This window comes from Hippopotamus amphibius, chromosome 8, assembly GCF_030028045.1.
Source record: "Hippopotamus amphibius kiboko isolate mHipAmp2 chromosome 8, mHipAmp2.hap2, whole genome shotgun sequence".
Lineage (NCBI taxonomy): Eukaryota > Metazoa > Chordata > Mammalia > Artiodactyla > Hippopotamidae > Hippopotamus > Hippopotamus amphibius.
Window position 1 is genome coordinate 124,804,697 of NC_080193.1, and position 23,265 is coordinate 124,827,961.

Below are 23,265 nucleotides of genomic sequence, written 5' to 3' on the forward strand. Positions count from 1 at the left end.
GACACATTTGGTAGGTGCATGGGACAGCCCTAAAGAAGATTTGTAAGGGGGACTGGGGAGCTTCCAAAGAGAGAACTCATTTTTTTGTTTTGTTTTGTTTTGTTTCTTTTTTTATTATTTTTTTTGGGGTACACCAAGTTCAATCATCTGTTTTTATACACATATCCCCATATTCCCTCCCTCCCTCAACTCCCCCCCGACCCTCCATCAAGTCCCCCCCACCCTCCCCGTCCCAGTCCTCTAAGGCATCTTCCATCCTCGAGTTGGACTCCCTTTGTTATACAACAACTTCCCACTGGCTATCTATTTTACAGTTGGTAGTATATATATGTCTGTGCTACTCTCTCGCTTTGTCTCAGCTTCCCCTTCACCCCCCGCCCCCTCCCAAACCTTGAGTTCTTCAGTCCATTCTCTGCATCTGCGTCCTTGTTCTTGTCACTGAGTTCATCAGTACCATTTTTAGATTCCGTATATGTGAGTTAGCATACAATATTTGTCTTTCTCTTTCTGACTTACTTCACTCCGTCTGACAGGCTCTAGGTCTATCCACCTCATTACATATAGCTCCATCTCATCCCTTTTGATAGCTGAGTAATATTCCACTGTATATATATGCCACATCTTCTTTATCCATTCATTTGTTGATGGGCATTTCAGTTGCTTCCATGTCCTGGCTATTGTAAATAGTGCTGCAATAAACATTATGGTACATGTTTCTTTTGGGATTATGGTTTTCTTTGGGTATATGCCCAGGAGTGGGATTACTGGATCATATGGTAGTTCTATTTGTAGTTTTTTAAGGAACCTCCAAATTGTTTTCCATAGTGGCTGTACCAACTTACATTCCCACCAACAGTGCAGGAGAGTTCCCTTTTCTCCACACCCTCTCCAACACTTGTTGTTTCCAGATTTTGTGATGATGGCCATTCTCATCGGTGTGAGGTGATACCTCATTGTGGCTTTGACTTGCGTTTCTCTGATGATGAGTGACGTTGAGCATCTTTTCGTGTGTTTGTTGGCCATCTGTATGTCTTCTTTGGAGAAATGTCTGTTTACGTCTTCCACCCATTTGTGGATTGGGTTATTTGCTTTTTTGGTATGAAGCTGCATGAGCTGCTTGTATATTTTGGAGGTTAATCCTTTGTCCGTTGTTTCATAGGCAACTATTTTTTCCCATTCTGAGGGTTGCCTTCTAGTCTTGTTTATGGTTTCTTTCACTGTGCAAAAGCTTTTAAGTTTCATGAGGTCCCATGTGTTTATTCTTGATTTTATTTCCATGATTCTACGAGGTGGGTCCAAAAGGATCTTGCTTTGATGGATGTCATAGAGTTTTCCTCTAAGAGTTTGATAGTGTCTGGCCTTACATGTAGGTCTTTAATCCATTTGGAGTTTATTTTTGTGTATGGTGTTAGGAAGTGTTCTAATTTCATTCTTTGACATGTTGCTGTCCAGTTTTCCCAGCACCACTTATTGAAGAAGCTGTCTTTTTTCCATTGTATATTCTTGCCTCCTTTGTCAAAGGTAAGGTGCCCGTATGTGTTTGGGCTTACTTCTGAGTTCTCTATTCTATTCCATTGATCTTCCTTTCTGTTTTTGTGCCAGTACCATACTGTCTTGATCACTATGGCCTTGTAGTATAGTCAGGAAGTCAGGAAGCCTGATTCCTCCAACTCCATCTTTCCTTCTCAAGATTGCTTTGGCTATTCTGGGTCTTTTGCATTTCCATACAAATCGTACGATTTCTTGCTCTAGTTCTGTGAAAAATGCCATTGGTAATTTGATTGGGATTGCATTGAATCTGTAAATTGCTTTGGGTAGTACAGTCATTTTCACTATGTTGATTCTTCCAATCCAGGAACATGGTATGTCCCTCCATCTGTTTGTGTCATCTTTGATATCTTTCATCAATGACTTAAAGTTTTCTGCATACAGATCTTTTGCCTCCTTAGGCAGGTTTATTCCTAGGTGTTTTATTCTTTTGGTTGCAGTGGTGAATGGGAGAGTTTCCTTAATTTCTCTTTCTGCTCTTCTGTTGTCAGTGCATAGGAATGCAAGAGATTTCTGTGCATTAATTTTGTATCCTGCTACTTTACTACATTCATCAATTAGTGCTAGCAGTTTTCTGGTAGAGTCTTTAGGGTTTTCTATATATAATATCATGTCATCTGCAAAGAGTGACAATTTGACTTCTTCTTTTCCAATTTGGATTACTTTTATTTCATTTTCTTCTCTGATTGCTGTGGCTAAAACTTCCAAAACTATGTTGAATAATGTTGAGGATTTTTGCATCTATATTCATCAGTGATATTGGTCTGTAGTTTTCTTTTTTTGTGACATCTTTGCCTGGTTTTGGTATCAGGGTGATGGTGGCCTTGTAGAATGAGTTTGGGAGTGTTCCTCCTTCTGCAATATTTTGGAAGAGTTTGAGAAGGATAGGTGTTAGCTCTTCTCTAAATGGTTGATAGAATTCGCCTGTGAACCCATCTGGACCTGGGCTTTTGTGTGTTGGGAGATATTTAATCACTGCCTCAATTTCCGTACTTGTGATTGGTCTGTTCATAGTTTCTATTTCTTCCTGGTTCAGTCTTGGAAGATTGTATTTTTCTAAGAATGTATCCATTTCTTCCAGGTTATCCAATTGATTGGCATATAGTTGCTTGTAGTAGTCTCTCATGATCTTTTGTATTTCTGCAGTGTCCGTTGTTACTTCTCCTTTTTCATTTCTAATTCTGTTGATTTGCATCTTCTCCCTTTTTTTCCTGATGAGTCTGGCTAATGGTTTATCAATTTTGTTAATCTTCTCAAAGAACCAGCTTTTAGTCTTATTAATTTTTGCTGTGGCTTCCTTCCTTTCTTTTTCATTTATTTCTGCTCTGATCTTTATGATTTCTTTCCTTCTGCTCACTTGGGGTTTCTTTGTTCTTCTTTTTCTAATTGTTTTAGGTGTAAGGTTAGGTTGTTTGTTCGATAATTTTCTTGTTTCTTAAGGTAGGACTGTATTGCTATAAACTTCCCTCTTAGAACTGCTTTTGCTGCCTCCCATAGGTTTTGGGTTGTTGTGTTTTCATTGTCATTTGTTTCTAGATATTTTTTTATTTCCTCTTTGATTTCTTTAGTGATTTCTTGGTTGTTTAAGAGTGAATTGTTTAGCCTCCATGTGTTTGTATTTTTTGCAGTTTTTTTCCTGTAATTGATATCTAGTCTCATGGTGTTGTGGTCTGAGAAGATGCTTGATATGATTTCAATTTTCTAGAATTTGCTGAGGTTTGATTTGTGACCCAAGATGTGACCTATCCTGGAAAATGTTCCGTGTGCACTTGAGAAGAAGGTGTAGTCTGTCGTTTGTGGATGGAATGTCCTATAAATATCCATTAAGTCAAGATGGTCTAATGCATCATTTAAAGCTTGTGTGTCTTTATTTATTTTCTGTTTGGATGATCCATCCATTGATGTAAGTGGGGTGTTCAAGTCTCCCACTATTATTGTGTTACTGTCGATGTCCCCTTTTATAGCTGTTAGCATTTGCCTTATGTATTGAGGTGCTCCTATGTTGGGGGCATAGATAATTACGATTGTGATATGTTCTTCTTGAATGGATCCCTTGATCATTATGTAGTGTCCTTCCTTGTCTCTTGTAATAGTCTTTACTTTAAAATCTAATGTGTCTGATATGAGTATTGCTACTCCAGCTTTCTTTTGACTTCCATTTGCATGGAATATCTTTTTCCATCCCTTTACTTTCAGTCTATATGTATCCCTTGGTCTGAAGTGGGTTTCTTGTAGGCAGCATATAGAAGGGTCTTGTTTTTGTATCCATTCAGCCAGTCTATGTCTTTTGGTTGGAGCATTTAATCCATTTACATTTAAGGTGATTATTGACATATGTGCTCCAATTACCATTTTCTTAATTGTTTTGGGTTTGTATTTGTAGGTGTTTTCCTTTTCTTGTGTTTCCTACTTAGAGAAGTTCCTTTAGCACTTGTTGTAAGGCTGGTTTGGTAGTGCTGAATTCTCTTAACTCTTGCTTGTCTGGAAAGCTTTTGATTTCTCCCTCAAATCTGAATGAGATTCTTGCTGGGTAGAGTATTCTTGGCTGTAGGTTTCTCTCTTTCAGGACTTTCAGTATATGCTGCCATTCCCTTCTGGCCTGCAGAGTTTCTGCAGAAAGATCAGCTGTTATCCTTATGGGTTTTCCCTTATTTGTTACTTGTTGCTTTTCTCTTGATGCTTTTAATATTTTTTCTTTGTGTTTAATTGTCGTTAGTTGGATTAATATGTGCCTTGGTGTATTTCTCCTTTGGTTTATTCTGTATGGGACTCTCTGTGCTTCTTGGACTTGGTTAATTATTTCCTTTCCCATGTTGGGGAAGTTTTCCACTATAACCTCTTCAAATATTTTCTCAGACCCTTTCTTGTTTTCTTCTTCTGGGATGCCTATATTTCAAATGTTGGTGTGCTTAATGTTATCACTGAGGTCTCTGAGACTGTCTTCTATTCTTTTTATTCTTTTTTCTTTTTCCTGCTCTGTGGCATTTATTTCCCCCATTCTGTCTTCCAACTCACTTATTCGTTCTTCTGCCTCAGTCATTCTGCTGTTTATAGCATCTAGAGTATTTTTAATTTCAGTTATTTTGTTATCCATTGCTGTTTGTTTTTCTGAGTTCTTATGAACTGCTTGTTGTACTTTCTCTATTTTGTTATCGAGATTTTGTATCATTTTTACTATTGTTACTCTGAATTCTTTTTCAGGCAGTTTTCCTATTTCCTCTCATTTATTTCGTCTTGTGGTTTTTTTTCCTGCTCCTTTGCCTGCATGGTGTTTCTTTGTTTCCTCATGGTTGTCCAAACTTTTGGGGTTGCTTGTCCTGGCGGTAGAGGTGTTTATAGAAGACTGTCCAAGCCTCAGACTAATGTCCAAGTATTGGATTAAACAAATACTAAGTCTAGGAAACACATACATGTATAAGACACACAATTACTGAATCCATTAGGACATAAGGCTCTGGAAAGAACTGACAGAACCCCAGTGTGCTATCAGATATTCAAAAAGAAACCCAACAGAAATTGACAACTGAAACAGAACAAATCAGAGACAAAAGCAAAAGCAAACAAACAAACAAATAACACCTTACACATACAAACACTAATCCAGGGAGATTTTGTAAGTTAGGATCAAATATAGAAAAGAGCTAGAGTACCACCAGACAGAATGGAGATTCTCAGAGTGAAATTAGACAATTGTACTAAGAACTAAGATAAAGACAAAAACCTAATGTTAAATACCAAGGCGGTGCATCATGTGGAGAATAGAGCAAGGAGTCTGAGCAGATCGATAGTGTTGCTTATAAGTATGTTAAGATAAAATAAACTAAAAATGGCTGGAAGAAAGGGGAACAGAAGAGCATAGTGTGATTGGAAATATGCAAATAAAAAGAAAGGAATAGAAATGTATAAAAGATAGAGATGAAAGGAAAGTGTGAGAGATATATTGTCCATACTGCCAAAAACTTAGCTAGATATAGAAATATATAAAAAGGCAAAAAAAATAAAAATAGAATAAAAATATCATTAAAAAATTATGTTATAAAACTTGTAGATCCCTTAGGACTAAGATCGTAATTAATAAAGGAAAAAGAAAAAAAGAGAAAAAAAGAAAGAAAAAATAAATAAAATCCAGAACTGATCCCAGAATTGACCAGTTCAATAGGATTGATACTAATATTTCTGTTTCCTTAGAGTCTCAGCTGTAAGTGTCCTTCTACTCGCCTTGGGTTTTTTTGCATTATTCTGTGACCAGCAGAGGTTCCTTTATTGTTCGTCTGTAAGCGTCGGTGTGTGTGGGGGGAAAGGGTACAATAGTGGCTCCTTTCCCTGGAAGTGAGTGAGCAGTGGCACACTGTTGTTTCAGTCGGGCTTGGAGGTGCCTGTTGCAGAGGGACGCCAGTGGCTCAGGTGTAAACAGAAAGTCTTAGAGTTGGGCTTCTCTCGGGTTTTTTTTTTTTGTTTGTTTTTTCTTGGCAGCCTCCCTGCTGCCCGTGTTCCAAGGGGTTTTAATCTAGCCCCACCCAAGTACCTGAGGGTACTTGTTATCCCTGAGCACCTTAGGTGGCCCACAGGGCATCTCTCCACTGCCTGTTGCAGAGGCACTGAAAGAGAGAAAGAGGCTATGCGCGCGGCTCCTCCCTGCCGCCCGTGAGGCTGCAGCATCCAGCCGCCATCATGGCCGGGCAGCTCTCAGGGGCAGGCACTCCTCACCACAAACCCCTTCCCTCCTGTCCTCTCGGTCCATCACCTTATTGGCAACAATTTTTCTCACCGTGAACCAGCTCTCTGGTTCCCACGCTCCTGCTCCCGGACCCTCTGTTCAGCTGTGGATCGACGTCTCGGTCCGGGAACACTGAGCTGCGGTTCGGACCCTCTGTGTGTTTCTCACTCCCTCCCGTCTGCCACAGCTCCGCCACTTCACCCTCTTTGAGCCGTCATAGATGCCTCCCTACCACTTATGTTGGGCTCCTTGCTGTCCTTTTGGTGTCCGAGGCTGTCTGCTGATGTTCAGCTGGTTCTCTGTGGGAATTATTGCGTCCTTTGGTGCATTCCCAATGCATCTGTGGAGAGGGATGCATTCCACGTCCCTCTACTTCACCGCCATCTTTTTCTCTGAGAACTCATTTTAAAGAAAGGAGGAGCCTGGCATGCCTGTCCCAGTAATAGAGGTCTGGTTATTGTGGTGAACAAGATGCCTATAAAAGTCAAATCACAAACAAAATTTAAGATTCTGTGACATAGTCGCTTAACTATCACTACTTCAGAAATTGAACAGGTTGTAAGGTCAACGTTAGTAAACATTAGACAGACATCAGGCATCACCCCCATCTCACCACACATCTCTGGCACCTCTGGGGGCAGAAGAGCAGCAGTGTGGTCTGGCAGAGTGCAAGCTTAGTGACACGGCAGCCGTGACTGGTGAAATGAAAGTGTTCAGCAGATGCTGGAGAGAGCCACTGCACATGTTGTGAGATTATTCATGAGAACACCTGAATTCCAGAAGAACCTGACTTCAGAGAGCACTTGGATCTCCAGAGCACTTCAGAACATTTTAGAGGGTATTGAGGTCCTGCTGGATGGAAGTTGGGGAGGGCTGAGAAAACTCAGGGTGTTTTCATATTAGTACAAGAAGATTTTCAGTACAATTAGAAGCTGAACATGTAGATGTCATACAATTTAGTGTCTTTAAGAGCTTTCTAAAATAGTTAAAGGTGGTCAAAAGGTACAAACTTCCAGTTATAAGAAATAAGTTCTGAGGATGTAACGTACAGCATGGTGATAGTACAGTTAACAATATATGTTAACAATATGGTTAACAGTATAGTTAACGATACTTAGATCTTAGAAGTTCTCACCACAAGAAAAAAAAATTGTAACCATGTGAGGTGATAGATTTTAACTAAACTTACTTTGGTAATCATTTTGCAATATGTCCATATATCAAATCATTATGTTGCACATGTAAAACTAATACAGTGTTGTACATGAATTATATATCAGTAAAACTGGGGAAAAAAAGCTTTCTAAGCCTGCATTAATTGACACATCACTGTTTTGAAGTTTAGCATTGTTATACAGTATATATTCTTAAGCTTTGTACTTGAAAATAGAATTAGAAAATATAAGTTAAAAACTTTATGATAATGTTCTTTTAATATTTAGATTTTATTACTTTTCATCTGTTATTGGGTAGAGAAGATTCTGAGGAAGAATGACTAATGGGTAACAGAAAACAAATTAGTGGTTTTAAAACTGCCACTGATGAAATAAATGCATATTTTTCAACACCTATTTATTTAATAGTGCATTTCAGAGAGTAATTGGTTAATAAATATTTGTTAAATAAATTTTTCTGATAAAGCAGTTGGGCCGCAAGAAGTTTAGTTGGCCAGTTTCAGGTCACCTAGCAATGTAGAGGTTTAAAAACAAATTAGGAGGACTAAGCTTTCTAGTGTCAGATCAGAAAAAACCATAAACATGTCAAAGACTGCAAAAACATACAATATGAATTTCTTTTGTTAATCCCTCTCCATATATGACATATCCTTTGCTACAATAGAAACTAATGCTCTATGGATTGTGGTATAAATTTTTCTTAGTAGTTACTTTTTATCAGTATTTCTGATTTCCAGAGCATATCTGATTTATATTTAATTTTATTTGATTTTATTTGAGCTTCATGTAATTATCCAGGGAAATTCTTGTTAGAGTTGACAAGAAGCTTTGGGAGGTCCAGAGGTGTCTATTTCTCCTGGGAAAGTTGGGAGCAGGGAGGAAGGCCATGGTCACTTCCACATGAAGACTGTGGGCAGGCCTGGGTTAACTCTGGCCACATCAGGCATTGTAAATTTTTATTTCATTACTGTTGGGTTGAACAACTAAAATAATAGAAATAGAAATATTATGGCAAAATGAAATTTACCTGTTGACTATTTTGACAGAAAATGGAGACTACTAATTTAGGAGACTCTATCTTCATTTTTATAAATCATTTTAGTAACCTTATAGTCTGATTAGCATTTGTGAAGTAGCTGTAGTGCCGAGATCTATACAATGATGATTTGAGAGCTTGTGTAAGAGAAGGATGGGCCTGAACTCAGTGTCCTTCAGAACTGTCACAGCAATACTGTGTATTTTCCTTTTTTGTAAATTGTGTTTTGCTTGTTTTGGGCTAGTAATTGAAATTTTGAAATGTTCTTGTATTGCATTACTCTACTGACAGCGCTGATTGAAAACCATCTTTGAAGTTTGGGGAGATTGCACTGTTTCACTTTTCTATTTTATTCTACACAGAGATTTGGGGAAAAGCCCAGGAAAATTACCTACTTAGGTTTCTTTAATATCTAAAATGTCTATAATCCTCTTTATTTGGAAAGTCTATGAAATATGTCTACACTGTAAACTATATTTTATCCAGCATTTCTATCCTGAATCAGAAGGCACTTCTGAGTCTTTTTTGGTTTTTCTTCTCCTGCATTTCACAGACCTACTCAGAGAAGTGGAGTCCCATTATTATTGACTCACCTCCTTTCTTATGCTTAGGGAGATAAACCTGAACTAATAGTAGGAATTGAAACATTCTGTAAGCCAAGTAATGCTGATATATGAAAGTTTTCTCTAATTTATTTGCTGAAAGCAGAGCATTATCAACTAAAACGTGTTCATTATGACTAATGGTCTTTTCCTACGGCAAGATAATCACAACAGTATTCTTAAGAAAATTCTCTATGTAATTGGGGTCAAACTCATATACAGTTTTGTGTGTTTTCACTCAACATTGCCTCACCAGCATTTTCCATGTCACTAAGTATTTTTCAAAAACATTATTTTTTAATGGCTTCAGGAAGTCTATTGAATTGGGAATATCATCATTTACTTAACTAACTTTACTATATTTAGATATTTTGGTTGTTTTCATGTTTTAGAAACATTTTTGGTTCTATAACACTGTGGCAAAAATACTTGTATATAAACTTTTAACCTTGTTTAAGACTACTTCCTTGAGAATATATGCTTTACAGATTCAGTAACCTCTTAATTGGTTTTCATAACTTCAGAGTCTATCTCCTGCCTATTTCTGCCAGATGAATTTTCCTAAACCATTAATTACATCATACATTCCATGCTCAACAGCCCCCAATGACTTCCTGTTGCCTGAGGAGAAACCTCTAGATTCTTTAGCTTTGGGATTAAAGTACTTGACAGTCTTGATACTTCTCGGTTCTATAATCTGTGTCCCCTAAGTAACTGGGCTCTTTGGGATGGCTTTGCTCTCAACCAGCACCCTCCTTGAGGACTTTCACTAATTATTTTTAACCTTCTTTCTTCCTCCCTATCCCAAACCAAACATAAAATATAACTCCAGCAACTCCAATGATGTGTAGATTATACTGCCTGCCACAGATAAAATATTTTAATTCATCCTCAACATCTCAGTTCTTTTCACAAGGTTTCTGCTTCTTCCCCCACCCTCAGCTTTTCTGCATGTGCCAGGACTTTGGGTGTGTGTGTGTGTGTGTGTGTGTGTGTAAATGCATTGTAAAAGGTCTGAAAGGATACATACCAAACTTAATCTATGAGAAAGGGCCCTGAAATAGAAATCATAGAAAGGATTAAGAGAAACTCTCACTTTTTACTCTATATACTTCTGTAGTGTTTTAAACTTTTTACAAATATTCATTTATTTTGAACCTAAAAACAATAAAATTTTATATATTTGTTTAAAAACTTTTACAGGGTTGTAAGATATAATGGAGGTAGGGTTTATGAAGTTGCTTTCTTAATTTTTAAAGCTCAGGGGAAATGCTAATTGTGGTTCCATCTGTGGCTTTGTTCTGATCATCTAGAAAGCATTCTCCATCCCACTTCGCTAGTTCAGCTCCTGCCCGTTTTTCAAAAGCCAGCTCAGTTTCTATAGTAGCACTTGCCTCAGTTATTGAAACTCAGAGTTGTTCCTACCAACTTAGTGATATGAAGTTGACTTCCTTGGTCTTGGGGGGCATATGATAACCTAAAATTGTTCAGAATAATACTCTATTCATGTAACTCTTTTCTACCATTTTTTTTGTACTTCATGTACGAGGGTTATGTTGTTGTTTTCCCTCTTTTTGTGCTTAGTGAGGGGCAATGATTGCAGGTGCACTGCTTTCTCTGTGGGTGTTGGGAATTTCACAAATCGTTTTGGGATTTTTTTCATCCAGAGTATGAAGGGATTGAACTAGGCATATATTCTAATGTACTTCTGGTTCAAAAAAATTGTGATTTTGTTAGATGATGGGATTTTACCTGATAACTGACAATTTAGAATAGTTACTTTCTCTTAAAAAAGAGGTCACTCCAAATCTTTTTATCTAAATATACTAAATGGGACAACTCAGTATAAATAATCTATTTGATGTATTAGAAAGGGCATTGACTTTGAAATCAAAAGGATCTGGATTTGAATCCTAGCTCCACCATTACTAAATTCTGTTATTCTAGACAAGTTATTTGACCCAGTTAGTCTCAGTCCTTATGCATAAAAATGAGGATAATAGTCTTTGTCTTCCTGGACTATCTATGTGAATGCACCCAAGATAATGCCTGATACATAGTATGTTCTCAGGAAATGTTAGTTTCCTTGCTTTCTTCATAAATAACTTTGATTTGTGAAAGGTGCACTTTAAAAAGCAGAAAATGCTATTTTATATATTTATACAACTCTAAAGGAAACTCAGAGAGAATCAAGTGGGTGCTTTAAAACTAAGATATGATAGATATGAATATGTGCTGAGAGTTTGTGTAATCCTTGCTCTGACTGTATGCTGGAATACAGAGGCAATAGGCCTGTATCTTATTTTCTTTCTTATAGGACTTTAGGTTGTGGCTAGTAACAGAAGGGTTGTAAAAGTCAAGTGCATCTTTGGTGCTACATAATGAGTTGGTTAAGGTAGTCAGCAACTAGGAACCTTAAATCAAATACTATAGCTCCTCTGATGCTTCAGGGCCGACATCTATTAGGCACAGTAGATACAGTGCTGAGGGCCCACAGTACTTCTAGAGGCCCATGAAATTGTCTTAATTTCTTTTATTTCTTTTTTTTAAAAATTTTATTTATTTTAGGCAGCATTGGGTCTTCATTGCTGCCCATGGGCTTTCTCTAGTTGTGGTGAGTGGGGGCTTCTCATTGCAGTGGCTTCTCTTGTTGTGGATCACAGGCTCTAGGAGCACAGGCTTCAGTAGTTGCAGCATGCCAGCTCTAGAATGCAGCTCAGTAGTTGTGGCACATGGGCTTAGTTGCTCTGTGGCATGTGGGATCTTCCTGGACAGGGGATGGAAGCCGTGTCCCCTGCATTGGCAGGCGGATTCTTAGCTACTGTGCTACCAGAGAAGTCCCTTCATTTCTTTTAAAATCAGAATAATAAAATTAGCTTTTGAGTTCAAGAAAATATTTTAGTATATAACATTAAATATATACATCCTTATACCAATGCAGTTGAAAAGTATAGTTATTATTATTATTACTATTATTTTTTCCCAATGGCTTCCCTTTATTGAACCATGAAAACTGAGTGTTCACCCTGGCTTCAATGGCAAAGAGAAAACCAGAATCCTACACAACTTGTAAGAATTATTATTATTTTTAATGGAAGGACCACAAAAGTCATAATGTAGCCCTAGATGGTTTCTCCCAGGAAATGCATCTCCTGGGCATGTCAGACTGAGTAGTTTTGTCTATGCTAATTTCACCATTTCCTGAGATGCACCAAGAAAGGAGGCTCACTGGGGTGGTCAGATACCTAACCGCTGCATGTATCTTTCTGTTTTTATTCTGGGCTCCACAGGAAGGTTGGAGATAAGCCAAACATGAAAACAAAACAATAAAAACAGGCATTTATAACAAACCTCGGAGCCTCCTAACGCAAGATTAGAATCTTGGGGGCAGAGACTTCCCTCTTATCATAGACTTATGTAAATTTAATATATAAACTCCATGAATATTAATGAATTTGTAAAGGAAGGTTTGGGGAAAAACTTTAACAACAATTACACACACACACACAAATTGGTAATCTAATTTTGGCTGAATAAAAGAGAAAATATGAACTAGAAATAGGATATGTAGAGTAGAACTGACTTTCTGAGAAATGGAAAAGTAGTTATTGTGAGAAGAAAGCTGTGTAGTATAATATCTCAGTATAAAGGACCCCATGTAAAGTAGGACATTTGGTCAGTAAATTCAGTGACCTCAGCTCTGCCTGTTAGGAAATCTTGTGGCATTAAAGGTGAAGTAAATGTGGAGATCAGCCACTGTAATTCTAAGTCAGCTGTTCCTGAGAGTTTGGCTCTGGGAGTCCACCTTAATCTAAAATGTAGCCTTAGGTGGAGGGGGTCTGTAAATTGGTTGGAAAAGAAAGGTTGAAACTATTTTCTCCCACCCTTGGGTTTGTGAGCTTTACTTTTCAGTTTAGACTGATCATTTTAGGTTAATAATTTGTGCTAATAATAACTAATGTATCAGGAGCACTTGCCATGTGCCAGACAGTGGGCTAAATACTTTACGTGGTTGACAGTTACTCCACACAGCCACCCTGTGGGGCAGGAGCTATTATCATTCCCATTTTACAGATGAAGAAACAGAGCTTAAGGAGATTGGGTGACTTCTTTGAGGTCTCACAGTTAGCCAGGGGCTGTGACTGGACACTGGAGCTTGCATTCTAACCTTTGCCGTTACCCGCAGTGGAACCCATCTTTGCAGATCCTATAACCAAAATGCAAGAGTGTTAGGGAGTGTTATGGATTGAATTGTGTCTCCTTCCAAATTCATATGTTGAAGTCCTTACGCCAGTACCTCAGAATGTGACTTTACTTGGAGAGAGAGTCTTTACAGAGGTAATCAAGTTAAAATGAGACCATTAGAATGGACCCTAATCCAATATGGCTGTTGTCCTTACCAAAAGGGAGAATCTGGACACACAGACGTGCATAGAGGCAAGACATTGTGAATAGGCATGGGGAGAAGATAGCCAACTCTAAGCCAAGGAGAGAGGCCTAGAGTAGATCCTTACCTCACAGCACTCAGAAGGAAACAACCCTGCCAACACCTTGATTTTGTACTCCTAGTTTTTAAAAAATGATACAATGTATTTCTGTTGTTTAAGCCTTCATTCTGTGTGTGGTACTTTGTTATGGCAACGGTAGCAATCTAAGACCTCTTTTGTGTGGACTAGTCCTACAACAACATAAGGCCCCCTATTTACTATTTTGGATGGCCTGAGCAGATGCCTTATTCTCCTTGTAGGTAGAGAATTGCCACGTGTAAGTAATAGATTTTTTTTTAAAGAATTTTTGGATGAACTGATAATAAAGGTAGTCCAAAGATTGGGGTTAACAGTGTAAGCACCTTGAACTGCTAATTCATGGCAAGTAAGACTTGGTACATAGCAGAATTAAGTTGTCTTCTATGCCTTTCAAATAAATGACTTCTTTAATATCAGATATCATTAACCAAAATGAATTTCCAACTCAATCCAAATACTTAATAATGGTAGTGATGATGGTAGTTATGGATGGAGTTATCTGTCCTTAAAGACGTTTGGACACCCTTGAAGCAGAAAGAAATTAGACTGAGCTGAAGTGTTTTAATCACAATTAAAGATATATCCAATAATACTGGTTCAGATTATATCAGGTGCAGAGTTATTTTGGCCCAAATAATCCAGTGGAAAGTTTCATAGGATAATTAAAAAAAGCTTTTTTCCACCAGGCAGATGAATTTAAATGACTTCTCTGTAAGACAAAATATTATAACCACAGTGCTGATCATATAATTTATTTGCATACTAATAAAGGAAGTAATTTATTTTTCCTAAATTTCTCCCTCCTTCTCTGACAACATGATACTCACCATTTTGTTAAGTAAATTAGAATCATCCCTAACCACCTTCTGATAGGTGGCCACCTAGAGAACTCACTTGATTTCTGAATGTTTTCCTAGAAGCCTCTGTTTAATATTTATTTAATTCTGCTAGTCTAGAAGGGCTTCAGCAATCTTCTCTAGAAAAATCAACTGTTTTTTCCTTGATGTTTATTGTTTAGCAATACTAAAAATGAACTTCATAGGTAAAAAAATTCCTAAAAAAATTATATCCTATTACATATGTCTTCTTCAAAGGAAACCAGCAATCAAAAGTTTCTTTTTTTCTTAGTTGTGATTTGAAAATGTAGGTAGGATGTATTTAATTATAATTTTGATAGTCATATTTGACTAGGAAATATACTATAAAAGGGCTTGTATTGTACATGATAAGTGTATCAAGATACCTCTTTTGTGCCACCTCAGATTCTCTAGTGTTTATGTCTCTCTAGAACTCTGGATTTCTTCTTCCACTCCAATTGCTGGATGGCAACTGATTTTGTGTGGTTGCAGGATATGATAGATGGGAGGAAGCTGATAGTTAATTTATCTCTCTTTTCTACCCCTTGATGGACTATACCAAGAGAAAGCTCTCTGTATAGCTTATCCCAAGAGACTGTGTCTTTTTGTGAAATGATTAATTTTGTAACACAATACATTGTATTTGCTTCCCAATCTTACCTGCCTCAGTTCTTTTTTCTGTTACTCACACTGCCCTGGAATTACATCTCCCAGTGAAGCTTAGAACTTAAGACTTGCCCCAGGCTCAATTTTCAAGGGAACTTATTCCAGGACAATAAAAGTTCTATAAATGTTTAACAAATAGAAATGAATAAAAAATAAAATCTGAACTAAGTGGGGGCTTTTGTTTAATCACTCTCATCTTTCTGTACTTCAGAACTTGATCTGCACCTCCTGACTTATCCGTCTTGTGGCTGCCCCTGGATTGGTAAGTATGGTGCCTAGAAAGAAATAACCAACAAATCAAATCAAAGTCTATTTCATTGATGATAAGTGGTCTCCCAGATGACTCAAAGAGAAGTAACATTTCCAAAAAGCTGATTTAATAAGGGAAGAGTATGGGTGAATGAATCTGGGTGAGAAGAGTCCAGACTGTGGGCCTGACGCCCAGCTTTTTCTCAGAGACATAGTTTACTTTTCCATACGTCACGGCCATTTTCTCCAGGTACCTTCCCTGTTAGAAAAACTCCTACATAAATTCTGCTTTTTATTCTTCCTTGAGAAGAAAACAGTATTATTTCCCTAATAGCAATCCAGTTTCAAAGAATTTGTGATGTGTATATGAGATTTGAAAGATTGAAAATGTGAGGCCGCCCTGTTAAAAAGACAAAAGGAAAAAAGGAAAATTTAATTTTTTTTTTTTTTTTTTTGCCACTCTCTTGCCTTTAGTAACTGGGATTGTTAGGAACTTCCGTAGTAATTAAAGGAAAATTGTTTAAGACATTTAAGATGCTAAAAAAAAAAGATACACAGCATCTGTCATATATTTTAGTGCACGTGGGTACCCAGGGCCAAGACCTTTGTGCTCTTGGAAAAAAAATGCATGCATTATTATTACTTTTATTGCCATCACTGTATTAATAATAAAGAAGATTGTTACAGAAATGAAAGTAAGGAGGCACCAGCAATGCTGACCTATATGAAACCTTTTGTAATTTAATGAAAAAAGACAAGATGAGACAGTATTTAGAGTATTACCTATTTTTTGTGTATATATGAAGTTGGGGTCAAGTAATTTTACATGCAGGTAACTGTTTTTTAAGGACTATGTAGTCAATCATATCCATAGTAAATGAGGAAAATTATAATTTGGCAACTGAAAAGTATCAAAAGCCTTGGTAGTGAACTTAAAAAAATCCTGAAAAGTCTGCTTTTATCAAGACACATGTAGGGGAGATTTATTATAAAACCACTGATCAGACTATGACTCATCTTCAGGGATGTTACTGGAACTGGCTATTTGGATCTTACCATCACTGGAGGTAATGCTTGATCTTTTCACTGACCGTAAAGATGTTAAAAAACAGTGACATAAGCTGCACTTGGCAGAGCCCACAGAGGCCACTGCAGCAACAAATGTATTTAGTGTTTAGTCCAGCAGAGATGGGATGTTCGTCTTGCTTTTACTTCTGCTACAAGGGCAGAAATGAAGAAACATTCATTTTGCCTCATAAATTCATTACAGATGAGGCAAGAGGGCAGCAGAGCATAAAGAGCAGGCAGCCAGTCCTTGTCAGTGGGAAAATTAAGAGAAGTTGTGGTGCTTTTTGTCCACGGAGGTGGAATGAATAGGATTTGCATGTGCAGCCACCACTGTCATTTCTAGACTGGCGGGAACCCTGGACGCACACAGCTGATCTGGGCAGGGATGTGCTCCCAAGCTGCATCAGTGTGTTGAGCTCTAAGAGCCATGTGTGGGACAGAGAACAAGACAATGTTGACAGGCTGCAGATTCAGGTAGAGGAGAAAAATGAGGAAACAAAATATAAAAGCGACTGTTCAATCCAGACTCCTCTTTAGTGAAGAAATCTCTCTCATTGTGTCCTGGAAAAAAGTACAGTCAAAAGTATGGCCCAGTGGGAGCCTAATGTCAGCCTGTGGATTGGCTATATCAGAATCTATCAGGGAGCTTTAGAAATACATCTCCCAGAGGTTCTGATCTAGTAGGTCTGAAGTAGGACTTGGGATTCTGTATTTTAATAATTCTCTTCAGGTGTTGAAGCCAGTCACGTTCGGGAGCTTTTGATTTGAACCCTGCTTAAGCTACCAGTCGTGACACTGAGCTCATTACTGTTCTCTTCCGGGCTAGCTGACCTGGTTATGTGTTGCCATCTTGTGTCAACAAAAATTTGCATCTTTAAGACTTCCATCCATTTTTTGGTTCTCTCTGGGCCTTTTGAAGGAATGTAAAGTTCTTAGATCAAGTTGAAGAATTTGAATTTGTGGTGGAACTAGTCATTGTAGTTTTATGATCTTATCTAGCAACCACACAGTCTGGGAGCAGAGAATGTGAATGATGAAGTGACCTGACATTTGGGGATTGTAATGATGGACGATCGATGAACTGAAGGATTTTAGGATGCTAGAGAGGGTAACTGTCCGTTGCTGGGGGGACAGAGAGGTCTTCAGAGCAGCTGTGGACTGGTGTATAGTGAGCTGCTACCTGACCAAGAGAGCGCTAGGCCCATGGTTAGCTGGTCTTATACTGATTTCCCAGACCTACAGTAGGTTCTCAGTATTCTTTTGACTGTTTATTGCAAAAGGCAGATTGAGTAGATATGTGGGGATGGGAGAAAAAAGTGAATTGGGTCAGAAAAGGAGAACTGACTAGCGATCTCAGAGGTAAGCAGTTCTTAGTGATGAGAAAATCCAGGTTGTGGCTAAAGTGTGATGGAGTTGAGAATGAGAGTTGTTGAGAAATTTTCTGGTCATCAGCGTGGATGATTCTATTACTGAGAATGATGACTGAAGATTGTGACTCAGATGCTGAAGTATTTGAGCAAAGTGTTTGGAGGTGATACGGATGTGAAATAGAAATGGAAAAGAGGATGCAGAGAGCACGGAGGGCAAGGTCCTGGCTCTGCCTAGTGGGTGCATTTGGGCAAACCACACATCCATTCTGGATCTCCGTATTCTTTTGAGTTAGTAACATGAGATACGGTGATCATGTATGTAAAAGCCACTTTGAAAAGTCAGATAATCTCTAAGGGCTGTCCTAGTTTTGAGATCATGCAACACAGCTAGTGTAGTTATTATACCACATCAATGTTATGAGATGCCATAAAATGTATTATAGTAAAGCTACAATTTCACTTGAAAGAAAAATATATAAAGCCACTACTCTAGCCCAAGCAGCCAAACAACCATGAAGCTAAGTGACTTTTATCTCTGATATTAATAGGCCAAGTCTGAGGAAGATGATTCTAATATTTCTTTTTCTTTCATTTAGCACATGTTTGCACCCTTTGGAAGATCCAGAAATCCACATGTTGAACATGAATCTAGGGCTGCGGTTGCTGCACAGGTACCTTCCACAACTTGATTTTCTATTATATCAACTACTCAGGTAAAAATATGATACCACTAAATGGTCCTTTGATTCTGGTATTTCATTTTCGACGTTGTTGGAATTAGTTGTAGTTCTGTAACTCTTAATTCCTAGAGGCTAGACATTTTCCTCCAAGGTTTCTTTTCCATATCTCTTGAATTGTGGCTCCTCTTCTGACTTTGGAATGTGCAAAACTGCACCCAGCCTAGGGGAAAATGCAGTTACAAAGATTAGTCTAAGCATTTCTTATATTGGCTCTACTTTATATGGTATTGCTTCCACTGTGGAGTACAATCTCAAAATCTCACGTATATCCAAAGTTGGATTCAGATATTACTTGGTCTCTTGTCCTTCATTTCTCATACAGTATTTGCCAGCTAGTCCTTTAGGAGATTCCAAAGCTTGAAACATATACTTTTGGCAAAGGAAGGAGATATTCCCAGATTCATAGTATTCTTCCTAGAAGTAGACTCGAGAGAAACCAAAACTCCATTTCTTAGAGCCTAGTCCTTGGCAGAAGCATTATTTATGGCCTAAGAACATCATACATACTGTAGATTCTTTATTTAAACCCTTGCTGAATGGTGTTGGTTCTAAGAAGTTGGAGGCCAGAGGTGAAGAGAAGAAAAACATTCTTCTGAGAAAGATATCAATTTTCCAATGTTTGGAAGGATTTTGTCAATTTATAACTAACTCATGTCTAATGATAATCACCATACACATCTATTATTCTCAGCAAAATACGATACAGAACAGTTGGCTGCAAGTTATTCCAAACCCTTTTGCTAAAGAAATAACAAATATAGAAAGCTCAGGGAAATCCTGTACCTAATAGAAGAACCTATCTGGGAACTAGATATCCCAAAACAGATTTGGGAAAAAAGGTTATCAAATTGTTCTCTGTGCTTTGAACTACAGAGATTGAAAGTAAAACAATGTTAATGGTAGCCTGCATAAAAGGAGGTTAAACAATGGAAAAATAATTTGGAAGACTGGAAGGATGATCTTTTGTATTCCTTTGGCATTTTTCCTGGTGCTACATAGCTGTAATATGACTGTGCCATTTCCTTGCTCTGTTTTGCTCTCAATTTTGCATATTGAATATTAGGGATTGAATTGTGTCATGTAAAAAGCATCTGTTGAAGTCCCAACCCCCTCAGAACATGAACTTATTTGGAAATAGGGCCTTTACAGAGGTAACTGAGTTAAAATGAGGTCATTAGAGTGGGCCCTAATCCAATATGACAAATGTCTTTGTATTTAAAAAATTTGGACACAGAGATATATATGCGTGGAGGGAAGATGATGTAAACACACAAGGGAGAAGACAGCCCTGTGCAGATGGAGGCAGAGATTGGAGTTATGCTGTCACAAGCCAAGGAATACCTGGGGCCACCAGAAGCTAGGAGAGAGTGAAGGAACAGAATTGCCCTCATAGCTCTTAGAAGGAACCAATCTTGCTGACACTTTGATTTTGGATTTCTAGCCTCCAGAACCATGAGACAATAAATCTCCTTTAAACCACCCAATTTATGGTACTTTGTTATGGCAGCCCTAGGAAATTAATACACTGTACTTATACCAAACCTAGGAACTTTCAATGTTTCATTCCATCCTTTGCCGCCTGTTGGGAAGTAAAATTGCAGACCCTCTAAAATGCCCTTAACTCTATCCTCCATCCAGTTTCTTCTGCACAACTGTAGATGAGTGGCAGGTAAATATAGTCCCTGTTGGGAGGATTTTCACTTGTTCAGAAAGGTTGAACTGTATAAGTAATGTGAATTGCATGTGAATTGTGATGCAGATTACCTCATGTCAGAACCAGTAAAACCTTAGACCTCAAGCATCTCCCAGATAAAGGAATATCGACAGGTCTTAACTGTAGGGATGGTGCTGTGATGAAAGCCAATTCAGAGTGGAATATTGCTTTTCTCCAAAGAAGGTTCAAACGGGGAGTCAATAACATGAACCTTTACATCATCTAGTCCAAGATGAAATATTAGCTCGGGCATCAACGAATCAAGATTGTCTTGCCCCTTGTATGCTTGTGTTGGGAAATAACTTAGTTCAATCTCTTTAAGATTTATTCGCCTTGTATTTGCACTGATCATGTTCATTGAACTGCGGAGTGGAGCCAAGAACGGTATTTCGAAGCTGAGCTGGTGATAGGCAGACTGTGTCTCAGTCCTTGGAGTAAATCCAGCCATCTTAAATATTGAAGTGTTTCTTTATGATGCTCTAGAGACATTTTCATCATGCTATATTCTTTGTGATATGCTGAGCCCAACCACAGCATTTGAATGCTTTTCTAAAATAGGTAGATTCTCTTAGTAAAAATTACTAAGCTGGTGTGAACGAATGACAGAAAATACTCATGTAGACATTTAAGAATATAAATAAAATGTACCTGGTGAAAAGGGAATACATAAATATTGTGACTTAACACGTGTATGTATGTTCATACTCATATCCATGCCCATATTTTAAGTCCAGTTTATATATCTATAGAGAAAGGAACTCATTTGCATGCTCATGAGTCCTTTACTTTATGTCATCATTGTCCTCCTTTGTCAGTTAGTTAGATATTGTTAACCACCCTTGCTACTACTGGTAGTGCTACTCCTATTGCTATAGTTAACATTTAGTGGGTATTTACTAAGTACCAGTAATGTGATAATTGCTTTGTCTACATAGAACCTTTTAATCCCTTTGACAGGAAGTATATATTTTTGCCTCCATTTTACAGACCAGGAAACTAAGGCTCAGTGTTATGAAGTAGGTTGGACAAGATCACACAGTTAGTGGTAGAGCAGAGATTAGAAATCCAGAGCTTTTTGACCCTGAAGCTTGTATTCTTACCCACTTTGCAATTCGGTCTCAAATGTACTGTTGGGAGCACAAAACATCCTATTAGGACATGTAAAGACCCTACTCTGAGAGCGTAATTTTAAGTTGGCAAAGATTAGTGCACAACTGACATACCTACAAGGAAACAGCAGGAGTGCCTCAGGGACTGAGCAATGCAAAAGTAGCGCCAATGGAGAAAGAAGCCATTCCTGGCACTAAACAGCCAGCACCAGCGCCTTTTAATGAAAGTAGTGAGGACTCAGTCCCTTAGTGTATACCTCATGCAGCCATAGATGAAGACTGAGAACCTTATGTAATGAGGGCCCTGATCCAGGAAATGACCATCCAACACAATGCTACAGGGGACAGGAATACACAGAGTATGCAGAACAGGCAGAAGGCTAGCAAACTTGGGCGACTTGAGAAGAGGAAATGGGTGGCATAGGAACAGAGACAGCTCTCTTGACCACCATTGGCTAAAAGGAGAAATTATAAGTTAATATAAGAAACCCATATGTAACTGTTTTAAATCAAGGCCATGAATCCTTTGACACTTTTCTCATGGAGAGATAGGGTTCTCTGTCTCCTCTCTTTGAATTTGAGCAGGCTGGTGACTGCTTTGGCCAAAAGAGTATGATGGAAGTGATGCTATGTCACTTCTGAGACTAGGTCACAAAAGACTATGCAGCTTCTATCTCATCACTCTCGAGCCCTGAGGCTCCAGGTAAAAAGTCTGATTACCCTGAGGCTGTCATACTGGAAGGGTCGCATACAAGTGCTTTAGCCTATAGTCCCCGCTGAGTCCAGTGTTACAGCCATTTTCCTTCCCCTGTCAAGTGTCACACATGTGATTGAGGCCATCTGCCAGCTGAATATAGCAGAGTGATTACCATCAACATCATGTGGAGTAGATGAATTACCCACGTGAGCTCAGTCTGAATTCCTGGTAGGTAGAGTCAAGACTCACAGAAACATTGTTGTTGTAAACCATTGGGTTTCAGAATAATTTATGGAGCAATAGGCAAGTGGAACCCCTAGGTATGGAATTTATAGTTCATTAACCATTTCTACTTTTTAACCTGGTGGGAAAATTGCACATAGAACTTTGGGGTGAGATGTAGAACAACAGGGTCTCCATCATGAGCTGGATTGTGAAGTCTCAGAATATGTATTGCAGTATTATTGAATGGAAAAGGAATAGATTATGAAAGTGGAGACTCAAGTCTTAGACCAGATTTTGTGGTTTGGACTCTAGCTTTAGCTCTCCTACTGATACACTGTCAGAACTTGGGCAAGTCTTACAAACTTGTTAACACTTGGTAATAATACCTGCTTTACCAACCACCTAGGGGAGTGTGTGACCTTAAGAAAAATATGAGCTAGTATATGTGAAGCAATTTAAAAAGTAGGAAGCACTGAAAAAATGCATTACTGCTCGGTTGATGCAGAGAGCTTCATTTATGCTGCTGCTTTGACTTACATTGTATTCCCTACTCCTTGCATCTAGAATAGGACAAAGCTTATAGTAGGTGCTTAATAAATATTTGTTAAAATGGCTTCTTAGAGTTAACACTAGATAAGGGAGAAGATCTAGTTAGAGACTAATGGAGTTTTTTATAATGTTTGTAGTATAAAAGATGTTAGACATAATTCATTCCCATCCATCTTAATTTTCTAATGCACTCAATAAAATACCACATGTTTGAACTTGACAAATACCAGTAAAAAGTCAGATGAAGCCTGTCATCCAGTGGTTGCGGCAGGTACAGTACTTACCAGTTCTGCCTTAAAATAGTAAGAAGCATGGAAAGAGAGAAGGATAATAAGAAGAGACAGAGATGTGCATCATTTCAGTGATTAATAAATGCAGCATTGTCCAAAGTTTATGGCCTGGAAAATCAAGCTGCTG

At 38.2% G+C, this 23,265-nt stretch overlaps 1 long non-coding RNA gene across 1 annotated transcript in view; it reads left to right on the forward strand.

The window, feature by feature from the left end:
- Nucleotides 1-23,265, forward strand: part of LOC130858230 (uncharacterized) — a 162,219-nt gene that overhangs the window by 93,579 nt on the left and 45,375 nt on the right. The window contains exons 4-5 of the long non-coding RNA XR_009055022.1: nucleotides 15,339-15,389; nucleotides 18,411-18,485. This is a non-coding gene — a long non-coding RNA (uncharacterized LOC130858230). The remainder of the gene's footprint in view (nucleotides 1-15,338; nucleotides 15,390-18,410; nucleotides 18,486-23,265) is intronic.